General features: G+C 40.1%; 1 long non-coding RNA gene across 1 annotated transcript; it reads right to left on the bottom strand.

The window, feature by feature from the left end:
* Positions 1–1,898: 1,898 nt before the first annotated feature.
* Positions 1,899–22,330, bottom strand: LOC143844211 (uncharacterized). The gene is made up of 4 exons (XR_013233865.1): positions 22,286–22,330; positions 8,105–8,338; positions 2,530–2,680; positions 1,899–1,949 (listed from the first exon to the last, which is right to left on the bottom strand). It is a non-coding gene; the product is annotated as an uncharacterized LOC143844211 (long non-coding RNA).
* Between the last annotated feature and the right edge of the window lie 806 nt (positions 22,331–23,136).

The following is a 23,136-nucleotide window of genomic DNA, read 5'->3' as shown; positions in this document are numbered from 1 at the left end:
GAAAAGAAAGAACCAAAAGCTCAAGACTTTATGTAGAAATGGGAAACATTTGTTGTCATTTCTTTCTTCATGTTTAATTTTTTCCACTTACAACAGGAAGCACTCATGACACATGGCAACCAATGTTTAGATTGGCAACACACATGTACCATAAGTATGTATTTGATTCATTTACAATGTCTTTTGAAAAGCCAGGCATGAATGTGATTTCATAAACCCAAGGGGAGTGTACATATTTTCTACTGTTTTGTTTAAAATTTTCGTATGGCAGTACAGAGAAGAAAGGTGTTTGCAGTCAAGCCAAGCTTCTTCTTTAAAAATGTTGTTTTAAATCCCCCCCTCATGATTAATAATCAGTTTGTGGATAATAAATATAACACACATTTGATGCATTAATTAATAGCCCTTTCATTTCCTAGTATGAGGCTGCATTTCAGTATCAGTGACTGTATTAGCTACATGTTGCTTATTACAAAAAGTGAATATATCTACATCTGTTATACTGATTACACTGCACCCACTTTCTCTTCCTTGCTATATGCCTGGCATCCTTTCGCTGCAAGCTAAACATCTGCTCTGTGACACCTCTGTAATTTCCCCTGGGGTGCAAGCAAAATATTTGTCTCTGCACTTCCTGTGTAACTCTTTCTGCCTGCCTAGGAAAATCAAATGCCAGCTTCCCTTGGCTCTATAAATCTTACTTGTCATTTTGGGTTTGCCAAATGCCTTCTCTTACCTGCTCTGTTATTCTGCCTGTTTTATTGAACTGGCCAAATGCCTTCCTCTACCAGCTTTGTTATTCTGTCTGCATTCACTGGGCAGCCAGACACCTTCTGGTATCTGCTCGGTAACACTGCCTTCCTTTATAGGGCAACTAAATTCTTTACTGTGCCTGTTCTGAAATGCTAGTTGCCTTTGGGGGTGCCAAAGGTTTGTCTTTGCCTATTCTTCCATCTGTGAATCCCCTTGAGAGTACAAATGTCTCCCCACATTTCATGGTAATTGAATGAATGACTTTCTAAAAGAGCACAACTCTTTTTAAAGATTGTCATGTCTGTATTTTAATTGCCTATAAAATGAAGACTGTTCTCTTTGAAATTTGGGATGGATAATCCCTTGGGTGAAAGGAATACAATTGAGCATCTCATCCATATTGGAAGGAAAACAAAAAAGTTACAACTGACTAAGTATTTTGCCAAATGCTTTTGAAACTAGGATCTTTCCTCCTATCTGTCTGAAATTTGGCAGGAATGATCCTTGGGTAAAGAGATTATTGTCTGCCAATTTCATGAAAATTGGATGGAAAACAAAGGAGGGACAGGAAGAAATGTGTTTCCATTGGTTTCAGTGGAAAAAATAATGAAAATGAACATCTGTAATAATGAATATAATGAAAACAAATGAAGCTTTTGAAATTAAAATGGACATTGAAAATTAAGTAAAAGCATATCCCTTTGAAACAGCACACAGCATATGCTGCAATGTAAGTTAGATATAGGCATTTGAAAATTAAAGGAACAAAATCCAAACTAAATCCACTGTATTTTAATATTTTAAATTCCAGTAAATGGATCACAAAAAGTAATTACTAACTAATCTCTGGAAATCTTCAAAAATTACTGTTATCTTAACACCTTATTCTCTGATGTCCATAGTTGCACAGGAAGAAACAAAGGAAGCACAAGGAGTGGCAAAAGGAGAACATAATTCTGCAGATAATCTAATTGACTACAACATCTATCAACCCGAAGAGTAAGCGGATGCTTCCTCCAAATGAGATTGTCCCTCTAGACAGTTCTATGTAGTGTTTTCCACTAATAATTGTACTTGATTATTTCTAGATCTCTATAGAAGATAAGCAGAAGTGGGTTGTGTTTGTTCGCTATTCCATTCTCAGCTGTGCTCTTGTGCTTGTCTGTCTGCCAGAAGGAAATATTTGCTTGTACTCTCTAGAAGAAAAGTCAACATTGCATGGTGATTAGACTAGGATCTGAAAGACCCAGGTGTGAATCTCCACTTTGCAATGGAAGTTTGCTGGGGGACCCATGGACCAGTCACACTCTCTCTCAGCCTAACTGACAACAAGGGGTTGCATGATGAATAACACTTTGGATTTCCATTACGGAGAAAAATTAGAGTATAAATATCCAAATATAAATAAAAGTATGCTGCAGATAGGTTGGGGAATGGAGTGGAGGCTGCATGTCCTCCTTCCAAAAAAAGATGTACAATATGACCAGAAAGTCTAATATTTTGTCTATATCCTCTGGAAAACAGGCAGCAAAACTGCTGAAAACTGAAGGGGATAGAAACAAATGTTTGTGCTCCTATGAAATGCAGGTCCAGATAATATTTGTGAAGAGAAAATATCAAATCTCTCCACATGAAAAGCAGCCAGGATCAGATTTCTGAGATGTCTCAACAGCTTCAATTTCATGAAAAAGCAGTAGTACCACTTACGCAACATAAGTGGGGGAGAGCAAGGTCTGTTTATAAGCAAAGCCAGCATGTGGGCATGAGAAGCCTTACCCTGGTGCTTGAAATATTTTCCTCCCAGATGTTAATATTTTCATGTCTCCCTTTGCCGGAAAAAATCTGTACCATTTCTCCTTTCTTGGATGTGTCTGGGAAGATCTCTCAGGTGATGGATACAAGGCCTTGGGAGTTCTATGACAATGGACTGGGAAAAAACAAATAAAGCAAGTCTTTAAAAATTATTACCATTGAACTAAAGAGGCAGTACCATTCTGAGAGAAAAAGTACTGGTAACACAGTGGCTATAGGAACATCACCTAATCTTCCCTTTCTGATCTCCTAATGTAATACAAGAATCCACTAGTCATTAAGGTGCATATTTCCTGTATGCATGACATTTTCATCCACTCCCTTGCAAATTCTGTTGCTGTCATAGACATGACACACTGGAGTCACTGCCCCCCCTCCATTGTACATTTTGCATCCTCTGCATTCCCCACTGCTCCTTCTCTTCTCTTGCAACCGCCAGTTTTTCACTTCCAAACATTCTCACACTGGCAGTAGGAGCAATAACACAGGTTGACTCAGCAGACTCCTTCCCTGCTCTTCAGTATGGAAACAGCTGATTATTCGGGGACAATTTAAGCCAGCTGTCTTACAGCGGTAAATATACTTTACCAACTAGCCCTGCCTTGTAAAAACCATTTTCCAAAGACAGGTGTACAGGAACTTACAGTTGCTGCCGTATCTTTTCTCTTTCCCCCACTGGCTGGAGTGAGGCTTATCAGCAACATCCCAGCCAGGGCTTCCAAATATAGCAAAAATATTGTAACCGATACAGCTTGCTTTGTTCTACTGCAATCATGACTGGCCCTTAAAGAGGCTAAAGCCGTGAAGAGTCTGAGAAACCAACATAATCAACCTATAGTGCTATATGGCCGTAAGAACATTCCTTTTCATTTTAGGCTTTTATTTTCTTCAATATTTGTTTGGGCAAGCTTTGCTCAGGGCAATCTTAATTGGGGGAATGCTTTGCTTCTGGATAGTTCCCCCGGAATTGTCTCTTTGGCAGGTGGAGGGTGGTGTAACATGATAGCCTAGTGGTTTCTTATGACTCATGTACTTCATTTAATGTTTTCTTTTGGGTTTGGATGCAATTTTTAAAGTTCTCTGAAGTATTTGGATAACCTTTCAGAGCTTTGTTGTGTTACCACTCTGCTTCTGAGCCATGAATGTCTTTCTTGCAAAAACACACCCAGTTCTGTTAGGTCTAAACCTTTGTAATGATTATCTTTATTTCTTGATGTTCTCATGACACCAGACTCATCAGTCTTATGAGATGTGGCAATGCTCTTCGTTTGGCTTGGATTGTTTATTTCCCTTGCAAATTTTATTTCAACTGAATTTCAGACTGGTTTTCTTTGGAAGACAAACCAAATGTCCACAGAAGCAAAAGTAACACAGAAATACACTGGATTCTGCCACCTTTATGAAAAACATCTGTAGAATCATTTGCAAGCTTAATTACGTTCCAACAGCCAACTCTAATAATGGAGATTTTCATCCAAACAAGGAATATTAATTATTTTCCATAATTCAGTTTGTATAAATGGAAGATACAATTCTGGTTTTGTTAGGTTTTGTTTTTTTTTAGTTGCTTTCCAAACTGCCTTGGCTCAAATGAGTATTTCGACCATATTTCAAACTGCTACACTATATTAATAGAAATCTCAGTGTTTCACTGATATTACATTTCCATCTAGCGTGCTAGGGAAGTTGTCCCAAGGGAGCTGTGGGAGTGGAAATACTATGAGCCATCACTACTGTAAAAACAATATTATGTACCATAGCCAGTAAACATATAGTGAAAGACTATATGAACACAGAGGACCCCTTCAAATATGTGTTTAGGTATATGCCTAAAAATGTAAAGCTTGAATGAGACAGACATATTTAAAAACAGATATATAATATCAGGAGACCAGAACTGTTACTCCTGCTTGATAGGAACCCTTGCTTTATTATTCCGTAGCGTGTGACACAACCATCACCATTAACTATGATCACGTCACATTAAATCATGATCTTTTTGCATCACAAATGCTAGATGGAAGTTTCAAACTTCTTATTGTTACAGATAACAAGTGTTTGCTTCAGTGTATTTTTCTTTTAAGATCTTTGCCTGCATCAGAATTTCTCCAGAATTGCTGATCTGTGATATGTTTATGATCTATGGTTTAGGTCTATATGTTTAGGTCTATGGTTGAGGCTGGGATTGGTGAGGAAGAACATTGCCTCCCTGGGGGGTTTGAAGTAGTCATCATCACCCTCCATCCCCCAATGCCTTTGTTCCGGTAGGGGAGAATGGTATTTTCCGCCGTGTTGAGTATTTTTATAGTCTTTTAACGGGGGTTTTAGTGGGGAATTTTAAGACTATTGTTACCCGCCACGAGCCTGTAGGGAGTGGTGGGAAATAAATCGAATAATAATAATAATAATAATAATAATAATAATAATAATAATAATAATATCTAATGGTCAAGTTAAGAAACAACATTTGACTCGGAGGAGAAGAAATAATTTGGTTTGTCTTAAACATTTTGTTGATCTGAGTTTAAATTAGTAAGAGCAAGAAGGCACCCATATTTCCTTGATATAATCATCTACTTAATAGCGTATGTCGCTGCCTAATACCGAGTCTCCCTGGTAATCCACTTTAGCCAATACTTTGCCTAGCAGCAGTTCTCCAGTGTCTCAGAAAGATACCCTAGCTCTGCTAATGATGCCTTCTAACAGTAATAGCAGAATGAAGCCAGGATATTATACTTGCACTGCATATGTTCTCTATCACTGACATCAATGGTTCACTAATGTCAACCGCCCCAAGCATACTTGTAGAGAGGGGCAGTAAATAAGCTGAATAATCATAAGTAAAATAATGAATAGGATGTTGGGGAAAGGATCTTTTCATAATGAAAACCCATACAAAGTTTACTTCTCTGTTGATTGCCTAAGTATATGAGATACAGTTATTTTGAATTTGTAACATGCCAGACAATCACACTTAGCAAAAATTCTGGTATTTCTGCAAATGGATCCCCTCCATCTTGCAATGTGACTTAACAGCCTTATGTAAACATTGCAGGGCACTTTCCTCTTAAACTGCTTTTTCTCTTTCCACACCCTTATCTGATCAACAGGCATGAAATTGTTCTTCTAGATACCATAAACGTAATAGGTGTGTTGTTTTTGCCTCCTAACATTTACTTAATGAATCTAGCCATGGATTTACTGAAACAACATTTGATAAAAATGGTAAGTGATGCCTATTTTTATTGGACTGAAGTCACATTAACCATCAGTAACAGAGATGATAAACTTGCAACACTAGCTAACTAGAAAACACATGGGAGCTGTGTGTGTGCCAATTCAAACAGAGTTTTATTAAATGCACCTGATTTTTAAGCTACCCTTCAGTGTTCCCATTTTAACACTTTAATGAGAACCAGAGTTTTTTCTTTCTTTCTTTCTTTCTTTTGCATTAATTCAGCAAACTGCAGATCTGACGAGGCATATCTTTTTATACAGAAAAGCACTGGGGAGAAAACCTCATTTGAAAAAAAAATGCCTTTAAAGTAAACATACATTCAAAAGCCATGAGTTTCCATTCCACATGTTCACAGTCTTAAGAGGAGGGGGAGCCAGCTAGCAAAGCTTCCTTGAGACCTATTATCAGAGAGGCAGTGGTGTGAATTAAAAGAGCTCAAGCTGTTGACTACAACAAGGACCCTAGAATTACCAAATTAAGAATAGTACCTAGGAGTAGCCATTCTTCCTTTCACATCTGCAGCCATTGAAATGGCCACTTGGTCGTGGAGGAAGGGGAGCAACCCTATTATCGAAGTTGCTGCATCCTCTTTCAGCTGCCATTTCACTGAAGTGCCAGGTGCAGAATGGATGGCATTTTAAAGGAGGCTATAGAGAAGAGAGCAATGCTCATGGTGATTGCAAACTAGTAATTGCTCACTCAGTGTTTCCTCTTTACAAGCAACTGGCTCTTTCAGGAATTATTTGTCTGTTATTTATTGTTTCAGGTGACACAGCCAAGGTTGAGGGGCTGTTTTTCTCATTTATGTGACTAAACCCTTTATTAAAACCCTGGCATGGCAGCATGCAGCTTATTTCTAGAGTACGCGATTAAAGTAAGTCTCAGTTTAAGCTCTGGAAATAGGCATTGTTTGGAGATTTTAGCATTTTCTTGTTAATCCCATCACTGCACTTATGAATTTACCCGTGTGCAGTAGTTAGCATATTTGGATAACTATGCGATAACTTTTGAATAGTTTTGGATTGCACTTTTTAAAGTCTTAGAAGTGCTATACAAAGACCTAAAGGACTGTGTAGGGTGACTTCTTCACAGAGCCAGAGAGCCTTGAGTGACAGGATGTTCCAAGTGATCTGATTGGTTAGCATCAGATGAACAGAGAAATACTTGAGAGCTGCATGCTGAGGAAATGGTCAGTCAGATTTTTGCCTTGACTAAATTGAGTCTGATTTCAGCCCTAGCTGAAAAAAGTACTAACAGTAACAGTAAAAACAAGAACCATACTAAATCAATTAAAGTTACCAAAAAGTCATTATCCTCTATAGTGCTGAAGGAAAATATATTAATTTAATTTGTATCTTGTACTCTCTTGGACCAGTTCCACAGTACATCAAACCACTGCTTCTGCTTTCTTAATAATTCAAAAAAATATCAAGAGTGCCACATAAAATTTCTGCCCAGGAGTAAATCCAAACTCTACAACCACTTAACCTGCAGTTTCCAAATCTTCCTTTCTAGTGATGTTTATCCCTTCAGAAGGTAACTCACAGTTTTCCAGTGAGAAAATCCAGGATTCAGTTTTTTTCCCACCACACGATCATTGTCACATGTTTTGTGGAAATGGTCCAGTTTTGTGGAAATCCAGCACAAAATTTCCACTTGTATTAGAACACGTATATGTGGAAATGCAAGGGGAAAAATAGCTACTGGTCTTGTTAGTCTTGTGGTACCCCACTTATGTTTTTATTCACATAAGGTCTTGTACAATTAGTTTCTGGGCTGTAAAATACAAGGGGCAACTTGCAAGTACTTGCAAAAAAGCTCTGCCTAGGAAAACTATGGCCTGTGGTTGTGTGGTGCTGGCCCCTAGGTCAAGCCTACTTGCAAGGTAGGGACGCCTTACTTTCACCCTACTCCCCCCTCCCTACACTATTCCCTTTCTCTTTTCCTAGCAATCCCAATATCCTCTTCCCTGCTCTGCTTCATTCTCACATTTTATCTGCCTCTCATCTTAAGATATAGTTATTTAATACATTTATCCCTCGGGCGGCGGCCTGATGCGGTGAGAGGCACTTTGCGCCTCTCGCCACGTCAGGCTGCCGGGGAGTGAGCCCCCGGCAGCCAGGGTCCACGCGACTGCCGGGGGCTCCCTCGAGAGAAGCCCCGAGGGAAGCACAGTCTATCTGTGGTGAGGGGTGGTCCAGTCCCGTGGGGGCAGAAGGTGGCCGGCTGGCCAGGGGGCTCCGTTCCTCCGGGCCTGACCCACGGGTGACCCGGCTGCTGGCCCCAGCATCGCTCACTCACCGGCCGCCTGGCATCTAACTGCTGCTGCTCCAGCTCGGGTTGAGGGTGTAGATCTCGGCGCGCTGCCACTGCTTGAGCTCCTGCTGGGCAGCGCGCTGCTTGTCCTTCTCCCCGTGGCTGCCGGGTGGCTCCCGGGCCTTGGGCGGCGGTGGCGGCTTCTCACACCAATTCCCGCTCTGGCGAAGGGAGCAACTGCGAGCCAAACTCTACCTTCAAGGATGCTTTTTCCGTTGGCTGCAGAGGAAGGGACGTGCAGTAATGGGTTTATACTACAAGTATAATGATATAGGCTAGATATCAGGGGTGGGGGGAATTCACAGTCAGAGTAGTTCAGCAGTGGAATAGGCTGCCTAAGAGGTGGTGAGCTCCCCCTCACTGGCAGTCTTCAAGCAAAGGTTGGAGACACACTTTTCTTGGAAGCTTTAGGATGCTTTGGGCTGGTCCTGCGTTGAGCAGGGGGTTGGACTAGATGGCCTGTATGGCCCCTTCCAACTCTATGATTCTATGATTCTATAAGAGAAAGCAAAAAAAGTCCAGTGACATCTTAAACTACTAAAAACGTTTATTTCAATCTTTAAGTTGCCACTGGACTTCTGTTTTATTGTGCTATAATAGACTGATACCGCTACCCTTTACAATTAACATTCAGCCGTAGGTGGACATGAGTCGATCAGTCACTCAGTTGTCAAAAACAGTAAATCAGATGCAGATCCAGGAGTCATACAGACACAAAAGATATGGCAGACAACAGGGTTCTGTAATGAGAACCTAACAAGAACAGAAGAGTCTTGTGACTCCTTAAGCATTGACAAATTTATTATTGCACACATTTGATCCAGAGCGTACTTTGTCAGTTGAACAAAGTGCTACATTCAGAGCCAAACTGCAAGTATTGGTAGTCATAGTTCCATCCTCTGGTCACTGATGCCATTTTAGGAGGATTGAGAGTTTTAAAAAAATTGCTGCAAGGGCCTGATTCAGATCAGGCACTTGGCTCAACAGCTCCAGGAATTCATCCCCCCCCCCCTCCCTCACTACCACTTGTCTTTTCAGGTGCAGATTCTCAAAAATAAACTATCCTTTAAAAAAAATTTCAGTCCAATATGAAGGCGACAAGCATTCCCCCAGGTGGTGGCTACACGTAAAAAGAGGCATGCTATCTCTTGTGCTCACACCACCACTATCGCTTGGAGCCAGCAGAATATCTTGACCAGCCCAGTTTTCTTGAATAAATTACACCTGAGCATTTGGGGTTGCTCTTCCTGAATGTCTGGAGTCTTTATCTCCAAGGTAAGCATTCTCTCCAGCCAAAGCCCAGATAAAGTCTGGTTGTAAATTGTAGCCCTGCCTATATTCATATTGGCAAATGTCTATTTTACTGTTCTGATTCCTGCTTTTTTATTCTGAGTAATTGGCTAACATCATGGAACAAGAGGAGGTTAGCCTCTTTAAGCCCCTGAATCTTTTGGTCTGCCACAATGATTCCCTAATCCGATTCTGGCTCTTTAACAAAGTGAAAAGCAAATGCAAAAGTTATACACAATAAGGCAATAAATTCTGAGCGAAAAGTTTATTTAAAAAAAAAAAAAGCACCTGAAGGGATTTAGAGTGTTACATTCCACTCAAATACCTGGTCTTTAGAACTCAAGCAATATAACTTTTTTCTCAAGAATCCAGGACTTTATTGTTATTGAAGATGGCATTTAGTTCTGTAAAGGGAATTCCCTTTATTTATTTATTTTATTTTGTGATGGGAAGCTAGAGAGAATATTGCCTTCATATCACCCCAAATGGCAATATTTTTGATGGATTATGGGCTGGATCCAGACTATATTTTACAACAACAGAATGGAATTTTACAGTCTCCCCATTCCACTGCAGTTCACTGATTTCCATGAAATTCTGTCTCTGAGGAATGACAAGAGGGAGTCTGCAGTGGGAAGGAGGGATTGGTGGAAACTGCAGCTTTAGTTTAGATCCAACCTTTTGACTGCTGTCCACGACAACAAAGACAACAGTGCTTGCTTGGGTTCCCTTGCTAAAGTCACATGGGTTTTCTAATGTGGAGCCTCAATTAAGGACAAGATGAAGACTTGGGCAACTAATGGTTGGTCCACAGTACTAACTGTATAATTCTAGAATTCCAAAAAAAAAAAAAAACAGCTGCAGCATATCTAAAGCTGAGTGCATACCTTGGCCAGATTCCAAAAACTAAGCCTTCCATGAACGTGAGGGAATGTTTTAGTTTCTTAAAGCTTTACGGGCCACTATCTTCCAAATGGAAGCATGTATGGCAATAGCAGTTCACTGCATGGCACAGTGGAAGCAGGTAGCCATTCAAAGGAGAAAACCACATTGAAAAATCTCCTTGGCTAGTGCAGTCCTCTCAACATAATCCTCTGTAATATCTGCCTGCCTTTTTTATTCATTCCTTACAGTGCAAAATTTGCCAAGGCTGATTACTGCTATTGAAATTAAAAAGTCCATTTGAGGAAAAAATTGTAAACATATCTGTAAGACCCACAAACATCAGATTAGGAGTGGAGGTTCAAATTCCCAATCAAGAGAAGAACCATATATATTGTTCTGAGTTTCTTGAACAAGGGTTTTGTCAGTGTTAGTGGGTTAGTTGCAGTGGTAAATAGAATAAAAACCAAAATATTTCCAATTAATAGGTACTTTCAGGTTGGTTTTCTGATGAAAGCATCATTCCCACTGAAAATGGTAACTTGGCTTTATGAATTGTCTGTCTGATATATCCGACCAATTGGTTTAACACATTACAATTAAAAATATAATAGGCTAAAGTTCCCAGCATTACACATAGATTTCTTTTTTTCTGTGCTTGAGGCCCATAGACATTAAGGAAGCCAAGCGTTACAGATGGATAGAATACGAAAATGCATCAATAATTTTTTTTAAAGATCCCTAAAACATTTTATATTGGTTCTTTTGTTAAAATAAGAGAGTTACAAATACAGAACATATGCTGTTTTGTGTAGAGAGGGGAAATAACATTTTTATTAGCAGTCATTTGTGATGCCCTGCATTTTACAATCAGTGATTTACTGGTTATAAATCTTTGTTTTGTTAAACTTGTTCTGTGCCAGGTACTTTGATAGGTGGCTGATGCAGACAAAGAAACTTTGTACTCTAGAACCTGTATACCATATGAATGTTCATATGTTACATTAGTGTATGCTATATTTGTTGTGAGAGGCAGATGTTTGTGTGGTCAAGTGATCCCAGGTAACAGTTGCTAATGTTTTTATTTTGGTATTTTGTATTTTATTTTTGTATTTTTATTGTTCAAGGATTTCAGTCCCAACTGAAGTATATGTAAACATTTGCCTTATTTCATGACCAACACATATAAAATGCATACAATTGCAAATTTGATTGTGGTGCTATTTAGACAGTACAGGAGTTGTACAAAAGTCATTTTCCCTTAGGTTCAGCCTATGGTGTTGCTGTAATATTTATAGACCTGCCACTATGTAGGCTGGACCAAGCATGCAACTTCCTGTTGTTTTATCATTACCCAGCCATAACTGGCTGGAGCTAATTGGTGAGGATATGAGGGGGGAATATCTACTTCTCCTTTACAGCTAAATCAAGAGAGTGCTGAACAGGTGCTAATATACTGAGGCTGATTCCGCACAAGGACCAATATTGCCAATTGGTCACACAAAGCAGAAACGCTATTTTTAAAAGTGTTATCCCGGCGTTACGCATACCTGCTTTTTTTAGTGTAATCCAGTAGTGTTTCATTCGTTTCCCACAGGTTTCCAGTCTTTCAAGAATCGCTAGACAGGAAGCGATTTTTCCTGTGCTTTGTCCCGCCCCTGGCTGTCAGTCAAATGAACAGCCAATGGGCGGTTGTTATCATGCTCCGGGAAAGCCCCTTTCCCTTTAAGAAAAGTTAAAAAAAACACACACACGTTGCAACGAATATTCGTTGCAATGGAGAGACCCATCTAGCTGGCAACTGGTGTGTGAGCTGGCGATTCATTGTTGCCACGGTCCCCCGAGTGAAAAGAAAAATCCCCCCCCCTGCACGGGTGCGATTTTCGGCCGAAAATAAAGGGAACTTGCAAACGGGACTGTGTTGCTCTTGGGGAATTAGGGGAGCTTTAAAGCACTTATGTGGAGGGACTGTAGCCGGAGAAGCCTCGCTGGGTGAATGAAGGCTCGCCACTTTGTTGCTTTCTGCTCGCTCCGAGAAAAAAAAAATGGCGATTGCTTTGCCAGAAGTTCGGAGGAGAGAACCAGGGGGAGGGACTTTGCTGGAACCGCAACAATGGGAACACACAGGTCTTTTTCGCTACTGTAGCAGATTGTTTGCAAGAGTGTAGCACTTTTCAGAGGGTGAATCCACTTTTCTGGATTTCCCTTTAAGAGCTACAACAAATCGCTTTTTGCGGGACTATTTCAGGAGTGTGGCAGATTGTGTGCGACGTTTTGCGAAACTGCAAATTAGTAGCATTTACAATTTGCAAGCCTTTTGCAACATTGAAGTCGTGTGGAATGGACCTGTCTCACTGTTAGGCAGTCTAACAGCATCTAGAGTTTGTATTTAGCTTTCCCTGGGTGGTTGCTTTCTCTTAAAGAGAAGGCTTGTAGCATACGAGTGGCCCTTATTTTGGAAAGGTTAGAACTAATGTAACAGCTGTGGACTGCCAAGGAGAAAGGTAGCCTTGCTCTCCTCAGTCATATTTTTGCAATATCCCAGCTAGATTATGGCAATGGGCCCTTGAAAAAAAGATTTAGAAATATCCATTGATTCACAATATGGAATTGTGCAATATGGAAATATGCAAATTTCCCAGCACAAATATTTGATTCAAATATATAAAGCTTTGGAATCTTTTTTAAGTGGCAAAAAAAAACCTTATGAATTATTAAGTGAAATAAATGTTGTGTGGGGCCTTCCCCAGTAACTCTTGTCTTCTCATAATGTTACCAAAGCACAATAACCTCACTTTAGTCATTTTAGCTTCTAGGGAGAATTCAGACTTGATTTGATACAGAATCCACTGATTGTCTTTTTGGCAGTCTAAAACTCTCATCCAACATCACATTTCAAATCAATCAATTTTATTCCTGTCAGGTTTCTTCACTGTTAATTTTCACACCCATGCATAGAGAGCAGTGGTTAGGAGTGCAGACTTCTAATCTGGTGAGCCAGGTTTGATTTTGCGCCCCCCACATGCAGCCAGCTGAGTGACCTTGGGCTCCCATGAGCCCAAGGTCACCCAGATAAAACTGTTCTGACCAAGCAGTGATATCAGGGGTCTTTCAGCCTCACCCACCTCACTGTAAGCTGCTTTAAGACTCCTTTTGGTAGAGAAAATGCAGCATATAAGAACCAACTCTTCTAATGGGGAATACTATCATTTTAATTATCTTAATCTTGGTTGATAGAGACTCATATAGACCCTGCACTTCCAGGGGGCCCCATGCATTGCCTTCCCCTCCATGGATCAGGGCTCTCTCCTCCCCCCTCTTCCCTCTTGAAGGACGCTTGATGACACCCATTTCCACTGTGAAAGAAGTTTGCTGCTCCCACTACAATTGTACTCTGCTAAGGCCCTACAAAGAGCCTCTTGTGGCACAGAGTGGTAAGGCAGCAGACATGCAGTCTGAAAGCTCTGCCCATGAGGCTGGGAGTTCGATCCCAGCAGCCGGCTCAAGGCTGATTTAGCCTTACATCCTTCTGAGGTCGGTAAAATGAGTACCCAGCTTGCTTGGGGGTAAACGGTAATGACTGGGGAAGGTACTGGCAAACCACCCCGTATTGTCTGCGATGAAAACGCTAGAGGCCACACCCCAAGGGTCAGACATGACTCGGTGCTTGCACAGGAGATACCTTTACCTTAAAGGCCCTACAAATCCCTAAACTGGCTCTGGTGCTATGGGCCCCACGAATCCTGGTCCTTCCCAATTGCAATCTCTTTCTGATTTCTTGGTTCCACACTCTCTTTTAGTTGTTGCTGAAACAAAGGAATAGAAAATCATTTTGATTTCTTCATCATCAACCTTCAAGTTATGTAACTCCTCAGCAGTCATTAACATCTACTCAACTACCTGTTATACCCATCTTATTCCATTCTTATCCATCTGTAAACATCTAAACCAGCCTGACTTTGGGATAACTGTTACACATGTTCTGTGGAGAAACTGATGCTGCCAATTTTAATCTTGAATTTTAATCTGTTTGCCTATTTTAAATTATTTTAAAATCAAAAGTCTTGTTTATTTGTTGTTTTTTACCCATAATTTGTATACTGCCTTGAAGTGTACTGGGAAGGTGGTCTAAAAATCAAATAAATAAACAAACAAACAAAAACATACATACATAACTTTTGTATTCTTGATGTTCAACCATAATCCTGCTTTGGCTCATTCTTCTTTAACCCTCATCAGTAGTCATTTCAAGTCTTCACTATTTACTGCCAGTAATGAGGTGTCACCTGCATATCTCAAATTGTTAAACATTCTACCAATTTTCACTCCACCTTAATCTAAATTAGTTCATCTTTTCTTATGAAATATGCTTATAGACTGAGGAGACAGGGAGATAACATACATTCTTATCTGATACCTTTACCAAAATTTAACATAGCCAGTGGTATTAACTAATGCTTTCATCCTATATCTTCCATTACAGAAAGGGGAGAACAGAATACAATAAGATGCTGGAAATGAAACTTCCATTTTCTTTTTCCAATAGCAGCGATTGTTTTCTAATGTAGTTATCAAGCAGCAATGGTGAATGTGACATTTCTTGAAGTTAACGGCTCATATAACTCTTTCAGTTAGTGGTGTCCGGGTAGCAGCCTTATTAAGTCATCTTCAAGGTTTAATGTTGGCTGTAAGTACAAAGATGTATCAGCATTGCCCTGATTGCTTTATGTGCAGTGAAAATATCTGTCATGGCCATTATGCTCCTACTTCTGGCCTCCATGGACATTGTCATTAAATAGTAGGAACAATAGGGATTCCCTCTCCTGACACATGTTCTAGATTGAATGTGAACCACACATTTTTAGGTTAACTTGCAATAACAATTCATTTTATGGATGTTTGATGATGTTTTTACTGGTAATGATTCTATAATAAACATAGTTGTGTGAATTATCCCAGAAATATTGTACATTTTACAGATTTAATTCAGGTGTGCTCAGTGTAGAATAATAGGATACCAAATTTTAATTATAAAAAGCAGATCCCTCAATGGCTTATGTTAGGCTAATAAAGCTAATGGATTGGTTTCATTATTTTTATGACCTATTTTTTGCTTTCATTAATATAAAATCAGATTAGCAATTATGATATCTTTTCTCCATGCCATTAAATATAACTGGAATATCTTCCACCCAGTTAAATTTTATGTAGTGCAACTGAGAGGCAGAATCAATTCAATTAAAAGATACATAAAATCCAAGACACATAATCATTAAAACAATGAGATGATATTTGTTAAAGGTTTTATATGTGTATAAAGCTCTGGTGTCTAGATCTGGGATACATTTTTCATCTACACTGTATGTTTAATTGTAGAAAATCTACCCTATTTAGATATTTAGATAGCATTACACTTTGTGCTCATGTTTTGTGCTCGGAAGAGCAGCTTCTATGGAAAGAAATTTATTCATGAATTTATAAATGCTTGGGAATTAAAAATACAGAAATGTTGACTAAATTTATGAGGATCTATGCCAGCCTTGCAGTGTGTGATGCAGAATCAGATGCTATGCAACAACATTGTACTGGCATATTTGTAGCAGAAAACAACAATAAGAAAACACAGTTGAAGCATATAAGGGCATATGTACCAGGAATGGGATAGCAGTGGAGCAACAGGACCTGGCAATCCCCTGGAATACAGGTGACAGATAAATGGATGCTTTGGAGTATAGATTCTATAGCATTGTACTTCACTAGGGTCCTTGTCCTTCCCAAGCTTCATCCCCAAATCTCCAGGAGTTCCCCAACCTGGATTTGGCAACCTTATTCCACATGCCCTGGTGGTGGCCAGGGAGGACAAAGCAGCCCTGCTTGTGACTCAGTCCGGCACTGTCTTAAAATGGAGGAGCAAGAGAATTTTCCTGTCTTTTCAGATAAGGTTGATGCCTCAGTTACTGTAATACTGTAAGACAGCCTTTCTCAAATGTTTTACTATTGAGAACCCCCTGAAACATTCTTCAGGCTTCGAGAAACCCCAGAAGTTGCATGATTGTGGAGAATATGGTTGGGAAGCATAGCTGTGTACACATCTTCATGGGGCTCTTCCTCTTCCCAACCCCTCCAGGCCCTTCATCGGCCATTTTGGGAGGGGGGGGCAGATAGACATGTCCTTATATGGTCATATTACCCAATAAGTGTTTAGCTAATTTAAAAAATCTATTAAAATTAGTTAACTCCCACCCATTCAGGAAATCCTTCCAGGGCCATCAAGAAAGTCCAGGGTTTCATGAAACCCTAGTTGAGAAAGCCTGTCACAGGATCAGATGGTTCCACATCTACATGCATTACACTGTGAAAACAGTGTGGTAAGATCTGAAAAGCCGTAGTTTGTATTCCTTATCAGCTATAACACTCAAGGTAGATGACCTTGTGCTAGTCACTGTGTATCAGCTAAACCTACTTCATAGGGTTATTATGAAAATAAAATTGAGGAAAGGGGACCGTGTAAACAACTCTGAGTGCCTTGAACATAGTTTGAGATTAAATATTAGTGACCTATCTGGCCCTGGAAGATGTGGTCTGGGCCCTGTATCTACAGGACAGCTGCTCCTAGTATGTCCCCCAGAAAACATTATAATCTATAAATACGAATTTGCTGGTGACCTCTGGCCCTCCAAAAATCAGGCTGGCCTGCCTGGTGGAATAAGCTACCAACTGAGATCTGGGCCTGTAAAACGGTGCTCTTTCACCAGACTTATGATTCAGGCTACTTGGAGAACAAAATATGGGCCTCCCTCTGCCTTCTCCCATCTCATGTCCCTTCCCTGGTTAAGTCGGCTACTCCCTGCACCTCAGGAGACCTCCCGCCATGGTCTCTGAATTAGTTTCTGAATGGCCAGTGAAGCTATGGTGGATATAGCTGCCATGAGCCTGCATGAGTGGAGGGGAAGCCTAAAAAATTAAAATATAATAATGATGATGATGATGTGTCCAGGGGTCATGAATCTGTGGAAGAGCCTTTGCTTTGCCTACCATGTTCAATACCCAGCACCTCCTTATTCCTGCTTAACTCATTTCACTTATGACATTTTACATCATTTATAAGGAAAGAACTTTGTTTTAGTTCAAACACATACAGCAACTCTCTTTTAGCTCTCGATGAGAAACCTGCCAGTTTTCCATTTCTTATTCATTGATTTAGCAATCCATGTGTCACCATTTTACATTCTCTTAAAAAGTCTTGCAACTTAAGGCTATTCATGAAGGTCTGCGATTAACTATCCTGTGGTCCTGCTTTGTCAACAGACCTGCTGACAACTGCACAGCACTGGCATTACCTGAGCTGGCATCTTTAAGCAACAGAGAGGACTGCAGAGACTGCAAGATCACAACACCACCTTTCATGAAGCAACATGCCAAGAGCATTAATTCTACATGGAAAAAGCCAAACATCACATGATAATACTGACATGCATCTATGAAGTTGTCGTGGCTCTCCACACATGAAGCAGAACATGGAAGATAAAAATGTGTATCAGGTTAGTGACTCCTACCTGCAGCCTTCATTCTATATCCCTTCCCCCTCATATCAGTGGTCAACAGAATGTTAATACTGAAGAGAACAAAGTTTGAGTCCAGTGACTCCTTCAACAAACCACAACACAAAAGTATTTTTTATTTTTAAAAAATCAACACTTTCGCATTGCTATGGAGAAGCACCAGAATGATAAAGCATTCCCCCCCTTTTGGGGATTCGCGGTGTTTCAAATTCTATTTATGTTTGGGTAGATTTGAGAAAGGCTGGAAAAGGTAACTGGACCCGAATGAGTGATTGTGTGTAAACAGTGCACTTAAAAACAAACAGCATGGGCACCTAGCAGATCAGGAGAGGGCTGCTTCATCATGCACACGCCCCCTCTTTCCCTGTTCATTCTCCACCACCAGAAAACACAAACAGGGCTGTGTTTTGCCTGCCTGATCCCAAAATGACGGTGCACAGTGAGGAGAACAATTTATTTAAACTTTGGCAAAGTAGCTTTGCGGTCCTGCAGCAACACGGACTGCGTCATTAAAAAAAAAATTCTCGAAGCAGGAAATGGAGAGGGAAGGGTGGGTGCGAGGGTGGCAAAATGCTTCGGGGACTGTCGCTTCTCCCTCCACACAGGCTTGCCCCTGGTTGCTCCCTGATGTGAAGCGAGATAACAAGTTACAAATCCAGTTCTGGCAATCTCCCTCATCTTGAGGCATATTTGGCCAAAACTCAAGCCAGCCCCTGGACAGCCTCAGGATGCAGATGATGTCATGTGGAGGAAGTTCTAAAACCCATCAGCAATAAGAGGCTCTCCAGGGGCATATGAAGAATCGGTCTAAGGGTTTTACGGTATTATTCTGAATACAGTGACACCCTTCTAAGGTCTGTTTACACTAGTAGACTTAAGTTGAAACCCTGTTTGGTACTGCACTATTAGTTGTCATTCTGTGGTGACCAACTAGAACATAGGACTACACTGTGTACATTAGCAGGACATTAGCTAGACTTGGATCTGGCAATATGATTTCTATCAATGTGTGGCTTTAGCTCCATCCTTTCTCTGTGCCTTTTTGCAAAACAGCTACTTGTGCTATCACATTCACTGTAGATTAGAATACACTACAACGGACTGTCTTTGAAGACTGTGAAAAAAAGCTCCAATTGGTTCAAAATGTTTCAGCAATATATAGTACAGGGAACATGTCTTTCTAATATTGAAGGAATTTTAGCAGTTATTACTTTGCCACCATCAGTCTGGTTCTAACATATAATGCTCTGAATGGGTTGGAATCAGAATGTCCAAAAAGACTGCTTGCAACTATGTAAATCTGCCCAATTCTTAGGACTAAATTCAAAAACTCTGCCCTCCATTTCAGAAGTGTCATGGATGGCCACTCAATACTTGGATTTTTGTGTTATAGTTCCACACCCTAGAGATTCAGTTTTTAAGCTTTGGGTATCGAATTCTCCTGGCCATTGGTGGACTGATATTGACTAGGTAATTGATTTGGGGCTGCTGCGATCTTAATTTCTTTTTTACTGATTTCTCTACTTTGATATCTAACAATGTAAGAATTGTTTTACTGCTTTGAGTTTTGCTACTATTTTTTTATATTGTGGTTTTTATGTTGTGTTTTTGTGCTGCATCATTTTTACTTTTTGTAAATTGCCTGGTGCAGTTTTAGCTAAGAGCCCAGAGCCAAAATGCCTTCAAATTAATAAATGCACTAGTTTAACAAATAAATATTTGTTGAAAATATATATTTTCTTTTCACACAGAGACAGAAAAACACCTTTGTTTTTATGCTCACTTCCAAAAGAGCTGAACACGCACAGCCATTCAGTAAGTGTTCGTTTGTCTTGACATGGTTGTGACTAAAATCCAGTTGTTTTTAACAGCAGGTCTCAGCCACTGCAAGTGGAAATATTCTCCTCTATTCTTTCTCTGGCTCCTGAATTTCAATCGTAATGCTAAATGTGACGTCACTCTCAATTATTGCCACATGGCTTCACTTGTGGGATCAAAAAGAAGGTGAAGCTCTGGTGTCAGGCAGGGTCTTGCCAGAAACACCATTCCCAAAGAGCTGCAAGAAGGGGTTCTTGGTGATGTAAAGCAGTTCAGTCTTGCAATATTACTTCCAATCAAAGATGTCATTCTAGAAAGAGTCAGCTTTCAAAAACTGAGATGCCTTGTGGAACCCAAGCCTCTGCTTTTGATTCCATTGGGCAAACAAGGCTGACTTGTTAAATTTTTGAATGATTTTAAAGCTGGTGAAAACTTGCTCCAAAGAAACATGGTTTGGGCAGAAACCAAATGAACTGAATAATGGGCATGTTGAGATACACAGCATACCACATACTTCTATTCTCTCTGGTACATTAGTTTTCTAAAGGTAGCGTTTTGGCTCTGACAGAATGAAAGGGCAAAGGTGACAGAATGCAAGGGAGTGGAAGCTAAAAGAGAGAAGCACGATTACAATGGCAGGGAAATGTGGGCCACTAGTTTTGAATGCCTGAGGAGAAGTGCTAAATTGACAAGGCAAAAGAAGGTGTCATTTTAAAAGACGAGAAATGAATTCTCTGTGCAAATACTTGCTTAGGTGTGGTAAAAATATGGTAAACAAATATTCAATTCTATTAAAGATGTGACCTGGTCTGGTTATCCAATATTGCTGTCACTTGTAGCCAGTGTAGGTCTAACGATTAGACTGTCAGACTAGGAGCTGGGAGAACTGGGTCTGGATCTTAATTCTGCCATGAAAGGTTGCTGAGTGACCACAAGCTAGGCATGCACTCTCAGCCTAGCCTGCCTCATAGGGTTGTTGTGAGGATAAAATGAAGGCAAGGAGAACAATGTAAGCCACTTTGGGTGAATAAAGGCAGGTATAAATTAAGTTAAATATTTCTTAAATCTTCTCAAGAGGAAAAAATACCTTTGTTTGCTAACATCCTGACTTGCTAACACCATCTGGTGACTTATTTCATACAATCCTTAAGTAACAGGTGAGCATTTTCACTAAGCAATATCAATTTAGTAAAATTCAAAAGGATTAAACAAGAAGTTTGAACAGCTTTCAGCTGTAAACAAGATTTGTCATGTAGTTGATGGATTGGTTTAAAATATTAATATTCGTTTGCCTGCATATGCTGCTCATATAACATGTTTCCATGTTTTTTTTAATATAAAACATTTGAAATCTGTACTGTGTATATGAAAATCCACATTCATATGCAGGATTTTTACACATAAATCATGGAAACAAAACACTCAGAACCAATTGTGGTCTTCATAGCTACTATTTGCTTATGGTAAAGAACAAGAGCACTGTTTTCTGGAAGATGTAGCCTAGGAAAGCAAAGGAAACGGGAAAAGAAAATAGACTGGGCATAAATCAAGGCATGCATGAGTTTCTGTCCAAGTTTTATAGATCATCCTTGTTGGAACTGAACCTGTGTATCAGCTGCCTGTCATAATGCAAGTTTATAATGAGGCCATTTGGTTATGGTGGTGCTGAATCTGCAACTTACTAAAGGCGTGATTAACACCTCTTTGGCACAGGTCACAGGGTACTTAGTTCCCTTGCTCCAAGCATTCACAGGACCTACCTGCACGTATATAAAATCTGTCATATAAAATGTTGTACCTTTTGTCAATATTTAATTTCTGTTCATAGGAATATGTTTAAACATTTTGCCCCCATATATGGATATATGAAGACCCCAAGTATGGAATTAGCAACCAAATAGAAGGTCCTTATTTTTAAAATAAGTGATTTCCATGTTAAATTTGGCTCTCCTGTAAATTAAATGCAAGTATATTTAAGTGCTCAATTACTGTAATTCAGTTATTCAGTAATCAGAATAAGACAGGTAGCAGGCTTCTCCCTTACAGAAGGTGCAATTATAGTTATAAATAAGAATGAAGGGTGGAAGAGACAAATCATTATGTAGATTGGATAATTTAATCCTTCTGATTTTGCTTCTATTCAATCTAGAGGCTGTTTCGACAATTGAACATGCACACATAGGGAGTTTAAACTGAGTCTGTCTATCCAACACAGTAACATCTGCTTGTCAGGGCAGCACACTTCTCCAAGTAACAGCAGTTTTCTGGAGATGTCCGAACTAGTTCCAGAATGGACACTGATAGATGTTAGAGAAATGGCCAATTTAATTAAAAGGTTAAAGTCAAGGAAGGTTAAAGCAAAAGCAGACCAGAGACAACTGTCAGTTTTAGCATGACAACTGGCACCTTACCTACTGGCACCCAGACTAGCCACCATGATCCATGCAACAGTCACCTCCAGTCAAGAGTACTGGAACCTACTCTAAACAAGCTGCCTTTGAAACTGCTTTGGAAACTCCATACAGCAGCTCAGGTCCTTACTTGGACGCAATGGAGAGTTCATATTACACCAGTGCTCTCCCAACTGCACTGGCTCCAGATTGGAGACTCTTACCTTCAAAGTCCTAAACCTTCAAAGTCTGGGACCCTTGTGTCTTCAGGACCGCCTCTTCCATTATGATTCCCAAAGAGTGTTATGGTCAAGGAACCAGAACTTTCTCAGGTTCCCCACCCCCAAATAAGCAAAACTGGCATCCGTTTGGTGGAACACTCTACCTAATGTGATCAGGGCTCCACAGCATTTAAAACAATTCTGCAGTGCCTGTAAGGCTGAACTGTCCCATCAGGCCTATGGGTGGAGCCAGGGAAATGACATCTAAGATACTGGCCTTCCTACCTGAGAACCCATCCACCCCAACTAACTCACTAAACCCAACAATATCTGAGTACTTCTTAATTAAGAGGAGGTGGTTTTTAACTTGCTTCAATGATGATCTGTTCATTTAATAATTTATTGTATTGACTGATGTTTTGTTGTGAAGCTGACCTGAGCCTGACAGGAAGGGCAGCAGGTAAAAATAATGTATTATTGTTTGTTTATTATTTAAAGGGAAACAAAGGAAATCAGGGATGAACCAATCACTATGTCTAAAAGGTATGTGCAAGTCTAAACCTTAATAAATAACACAGAGGTTAATAGGAAATAGTAATATATGGGTATATATATGGTACATATGGGTCTTCTCCATTACCCATTTTCTTTCTTTAAAAGCCATGATACAGCCTGGAATGAGCTGGATCCATGCAAGTCAATGGAGTGGGCCTCCCAGTAAGTCTGCACAAGACCACAGCCTGAGGCTGAGTGCTAGGTACCTGCCTTAACGTCTCCTTGTGAATTAATGACTGGCCCAGGATGTCCAAAAATAACACGCTTTCTCACTCCCATGTTCTCAGCAGTATCTGTGG

Source organism: Paroedura picta, chromosome 9, assembly GCF_049243985.1.
Source record: "Paroedura picta isolate Pp20150507F chromosome 9, Ppicta_v3.0, whole genome shotgun sequence".
Lineage (NCBI taxonomy): Eukaryota > Metazoa > Chordata > Lepidosauria > Squamata > Gekkonidae > Paroedura > Paroedura picta.
Note: the sequence above shows the minus strand (reverse complement) of the source record. Positions and strands in the feature narration are given on the sequence as shown.